This window comes from Lontra canadensis, unplaced genomic scaffold, assembly GCF_010015895.1.
Source record: "Lontra canadensis isolate GAN:19392208 unplaced genomic scaffold, GSC_riverotter_1.0 scaffold18, whole genome shotgun sequence".
Lineage (NCBI taxonomy): Eukaryota > Metazoa > Chordata > Mammalia > Carnivora > Mustelidae > Lontra > Lontra canadensis.
This window is the reverse complement of record NW_022631012.1, coordinates 10844487-10850249: the sequence shown is the minus strand read 5'-3', so window position 1 is coordinate 10850249 and position 5763 is coordinate 10844487.

The window sequence follows — 5763 nt, the reverse complement described above, 5'->3', positions numbered from 1 at the left end:
GCAGAGAGCCTGATGCAGGGCTCAATCCCAGGACCCGGGAACCATGACCCCAGCTGAAGGCAGAGGCTTTAACCCACTGAGCCACACAGGCGCCCTGCTGGGTGGTGTTTTGACTTGCAGCTGTATGATCCAATCTCTGCTTCTGTCTTTGTGTGGTGTTCTCCATCTGTGTGTGTGTCTTCTGTGTACTGTGTCTCTGTGTGCATGCTTCCCTCTTCTTATGATGAGACCAGTCAGACTGAATTCAGTAGGACCCTACTTCAGTATGAACTCATCTTCTTTTTTTTTTTTTTTTTTAAAGATTTTATTTATTTATTTGACAGAGAGAGAGAGATCACAAGTAAGCAGGGAGGCAGGCAGAGAGAGAGGGGGAAGCAGGCTCCCCGCTGAGCAGAGAGCCTGATGTGGGGCTCGATCCCCTGACCCTGAGATCATGACCTGAGCTGAAGGCAGAGGCTTAACCCACTGAGCCACCCAGGTGCCCCAATATGAACTCATCTTAACTTAATTGCATTTGCAAAGACCTTATTTCCAAATAAGTCACATTCATAGGTAGTGGGGTTGGGACTTGAACATATCTTTTGTGGGGACATGATTCCACCCATAACAGAAACTACAGAGAACCAGTGGATGTAGCCAGCATAAGGCAATGGCCAGGCAGAGAGGGCACACAAGGCACTACTAGTCCTTGGTAGCCAGGAACAGGGGGCTGGGTCAGCCTGTGATCCAGAAGGCACAGTGGGGCAGGAAATGGAAGTGGGTGCTAAAAACAAGAAAGGAAGAAACCGAGTCTCAGAAATTTGGCAATGCTGCCAGGCATGGGGTGACAGGAATTTGGGGTTTGTGAGGGAGAAGAGCAATTTGCCAAAGTTGACTTCCATCGTGTCCTCGGCTGTTGCTCACATGACATCTGCCGGTCTTTGGCTCATGGATCTACTTAGCCTCTGGCCCCAGATGTACACGAGGAGTTTGGGCATGAAATGAAGTAGGTAAGAAGAAAATTCAAGCATTTTTCTCTTCTGAGTTGTAAAAGGAACGAAAATATGTTGGCTCTAAGTATCATAGCAGCCTCTGTGGGAAACACACCAGACTCTGCTCTGCCATTGTCCTAATCATGCTTTTTCTGAAAAATAAAACCCATAAATTGGTGACATATTTGGCAGAGATTAAATTCTCATAAGTGGCTCTATGGTAAATTTTATGTGCATTGCAGAGCACTGGGGCTCGAAGAGCAAAAGAAGACATGCTGTCGTTTCTCTGAGCTAGAATTTTAAGAATGTTTATTATTCCTTGTAAAGAGTGTTTATAACAGCCAAATTGGAAACTATCTCAGTAAATGAATGCCCCAATGTGGAAGGTCTCCCATAAGCTATTCCTTTGTCAGAGTCATTTCCCCCGCCCCGAAATCTCCTATAAACTGTTCGCTGTTTAACCTGAGAAGGATGTAGGACAGAATCTGAACATTTCCATGATAAGAGTCCTTAACCCTTGCATTTCTTATCTCTTACTACATATTTCTTGTCCAAGAATATCCAAACTTAAGATTTTTTAGTCTTGAATATCAGAAAGTGAAAGGAAAACTTGAGGGGTTAAAATGTTCCTACTTGGATGAGGACCGCATCCTTTGAGTATAGTATAGTTGAAGTAAACATATTACAAGTCAAGGAGAAAGACAAAGAGGAGGTGGCATGCCAAGCTGAACCCAAACAAGGCAGATACGTGGGGGATCTATCAGAATTTCAGGATAGACTATTGCTCTTCCCTGCCTCCTGAACAGCAGACTGGAGTTTGCAAAGGAAAAACAAACAAACCAGCAAACAAAGAAACCCAACTGAGAACCACGCCGTGTCACGTGCAACAGTAATTTGCAGTTACTTCATGCATGCTTTGAGTCTGTGTTCGATAACCAAGCCTATCTTTTGAAACCCAAGAAAAAAGGAAATATTTGTCCTACTGAAGGAGCTGGACTGGATTTGAGCATTCCAGCCTCAAAGATAATTGAGACCCGAGAAGTTTTCTTCTTGAGCAAGAGTTCAGAGAAGTTTACACTGAGTTCACAATTGGCTCCAACCAAAAGTTTCAGCACCCTTTTACTTAAGATATTAACTTACTTGACCTCTCGTTTGTTCATGATACTGGTTAAGCAGAAAGGGGCCAACATGAAAACACATTTTAAAAAATCTGGGTTTGAATGATGCCTGGTATGCAAAAATAGTTAATTCTTCAAAACTTGGCATTTAGAGAAGAGGGTGGATTTAAATAGAGGATGACCAGCCGGCTAATTACATGTTGCCAACATTTCCCTCTGGCTACTCACTGGATGAGTCCTGTTTATGTCAAAGGCTGACTCTGTCCTTTATCCTCTTTCATGGCCAAGAAATGGAATGCCATGCATTTCACTTTAGATGAAATGTTCTGGTGAAACCCAAAGCAACAAAGCCCGCTTCACTTTCCTAGTGGGCCAGACAAGGCAGGTGGTCCTAGAGAGGTTTCAGGACAGGCTGAACATTATAAAGAAAATTCCACTTCACCATCCTCTCCATGTCCTTTTACAGAAGGCGATTTCTTATCCTTAAGATACTGTGAAGCCAGGAGTGATTGATGGCACATTCAAGGTGGGGTTTTTCAGCATGAAAGCAGAGACTGATTTCTTGCAGCCCCATCTACCTAGCTGAGAGCCTTGTAGATTAAGTGAGAGTGGAGGAGTGGGGAGTGGATTAAGGATGTGAGGTAGGGATGGCTTCTTCTCATTGCATGATTAAAAAAAAAAAAAAAGAAAAGAAAAAAAAAGAAAAGAAAAAGAAAAAAAAAAGAAAAGAAAAAAAAAAAAAAAAAGAAAAGAGCTTCCAGGGAACTCTGCAGTGGATTGCTCAGAAAAGGAACCAGGTATAAAACTGATAGAGCCTTGGAGAGAATGAGGCATAGAGCTAGAAGGGAAATGAAGGTCTCTGTGAGGGCCATATGCTGGATATATCACCTAAGTCCACCTATAGGAGGCTTATCCAAGAGGCAGGCTCTAGTAGGAATTGTAAACTCAAATGCCTCTAGGCAGGGACTAGTGGAAAATACAAATACTAGAGAGTGGAAGACCACAGAGAATGGTGGGGACTGTGTTGAACTGCAGAACACGTATTTGATATAAAGGATTTTAAATAAATTAAAAATAAATTAAAACAGCATGCTGACCAGACAAAACATATCTGTGAGCTGTGTTGTACCCGAGGACCACCAATCTGTGACCCTATCTAGTGAGAGCTCAACATTGAGGGTCTGAATTTTTTAGCTGTATTTATTTGTTGAAAGTGTCTTATAGGGTCATCTGCGTGGATCGGTGGGTTAAGCATCTGCCTTCGGCTCAGGTCCTAATCCCAGGATGCTAGGATCTCGTCCCACATCGGGCTCCCTGCCTGCTTCTCCCTCTCCCTCTGCTGCTCCCCCTGCTTGTACTCTCTCTGTCAAATAAATAAATAAAATCTTTAAAAAAAGTGTCTTGTAAATCCATTTTATTTGAGGGAAAGCTACTGTCCAAACTTTTCATCACGATCTAAGATTATGTAAAATTCTTTCTTTTTTCCCGTCCTTTGCCTACTGTCATGAAATGAAGGACATGTCTTTGGAAGGAAGATGTCTGTCCATCTTGGAAGTTGTCGGGAGGGACTGCTCTTCACTTCCTCAATGAGTAGCTGGGAATAAACATTGAGAATCCCCCTCCATTGCCCACTCCAACCTCAGGGGTTATCAGCATACCGGTCCTTAATCCCAGGCACCCTGGGCTTGCTCTCTTCTATGTCCTCCCCAAGCCCCAGTGGCACCACAAAGGAAGCAAACCATCATAACAGTGAGTTTCAAGTCAGCTTTGTGAATAGGGCCGGAAGTTTTTGTTGATTAGAAGGAAAGATTACTTTGTTGCTTTGTATAAATAAATCAAAATAAGTTCCTCCTAAAGTGGGTGCCCCGATGGGGCAAAGCCTGAATGAATAAGATTTATAGCTGGGTTAATAATATTGAGCCAGGGACATAACTACGTTTTTAAAAAAATCCTCTAGGTCTCTAGAGCCTTATTTTTTTAGCTCTCACCTGAGAATTTCTCTCTAAACTCCTCATTAGGGATATTGTTCAAATTAGCTTTAATATATGGTATGTATTCCTTGAGCACATCAGAGGCTAAATAGTATTGTAGCTCCGTACTACTGGCCTTAGCTTACCCCTGTTACTATTATGGAGTTTCCCACGATCCACTGTGGACAGGCTGGAGTTTCCGTGCCTATCTTTCCACTGGTTAGACCATAGCCTTCAGGACCTTCTGCTCTAATTACACATAAACATCCATACCCCAGGCTGCTAGAGCAAAAATAGCACTAGCAAATAGTTACTAACAACTTGGTGTGCATCTAGTGGTTGTATATGAAAAGTGAAGTAGAAATATGTATCAGATTGCTGATACAAAGAAGAGGGCCATCAGTGGGGATGGAGTTGGAAAAGTAGGTTGGAGCCAGCTATAGGCAGTTTTGCTACCTGGGTTGAGAAGGAAAGACATTTTCCTAAATGTAGGGAGTCCTTGAAAGTTTTTGAGCGGAGAAGTGAAATGTGGAAGAAGCTTTTTGGAAAGCTTAACTTGGCAGAGATTCCAAGGTGGTTCAGAGGTGGTAGAGACTATAGGCTTGGAAATTAAGGATAATAAATCCAAACATTAAATCATCTGGAGGCTTGGGATACTGAGTTATGAGGATGAGTAGCTAATATTAATTGTGTGCTCTCCATATGCCAACCACTTTGTAAATGCTTTATAGCATTAGCTAATATTTGCAACAACACTTTGACGTGGGTGCTATTGAATATCACTCTTTTTTTAGAGAAGGAAATTGAGTCTCAGAGTAGGAAAGAAAGTTGCTCAGTGTTACTTGGTTAGGAAGCACCAGAGTTGGGATGCAAACCCAGGTGTTCTGGTTACAAGCCTTCATCTTCAACCATGCTCTACACTGCCTTTCAGCAACTGGTGGGTGAGTTTCTTGGTCCCTGGACTTCCCCTGACATAGTGGCAAGACTGGGACCCAGCCTGGGACCATTGGTATGACTCTGCCTCATTGTCTTATGTTTGTGCCTAGAACTCTACCTCAGACAGCATGCTTGCCCAGTATTTGACTTTGAGACACTCTGAACATTTGCCATTGCTTGCCTTGATTTCCAAGGAGACTTGGGAGGAAAGTAGGAGAAGATAAGGCATGAATACTATACTAGTATGATGAGAAGTCATGGGATAGTCATCATATTCTAGCAGAAGAAGGAAAGAAATGCAGATGTTGACGATGATACCTGCCTGTCCTCCTTGACCTTGACCTCGGGTCAGTGGGTATAGGATGCATTTACTTCCAAAATGGGAGTTTTGGAACTTACTTGCTAAATTTTTGGTGTTTCTCTGGCATCCTTCAGTCACCATAAGATGAGAAAAATCTCTTGTGTACTCAAACTGACTACATGTTTTTCTCAAAGCTACTGTGAAAGATCCCCAAACATTTTGAGCCTACAGATATTCCAGGCCAAAGCAGCTTTGTAAGAACAAAACTGAGAATAGAGATCTGCCACTTAAGTTTCTTCTAACACTACTCTTAAAAGCCTGATGCACAGTCAACCAGAAGGTGGCCTAATTACATCATGTTTAAATTAAGGTAATTCCATATAGGTTTCATAGAACAATTTATATGTATTTTTCTCATTATGAAACTTTCCTATATAAAGATAGCCATTGTCTTTGGCTAAAGATTG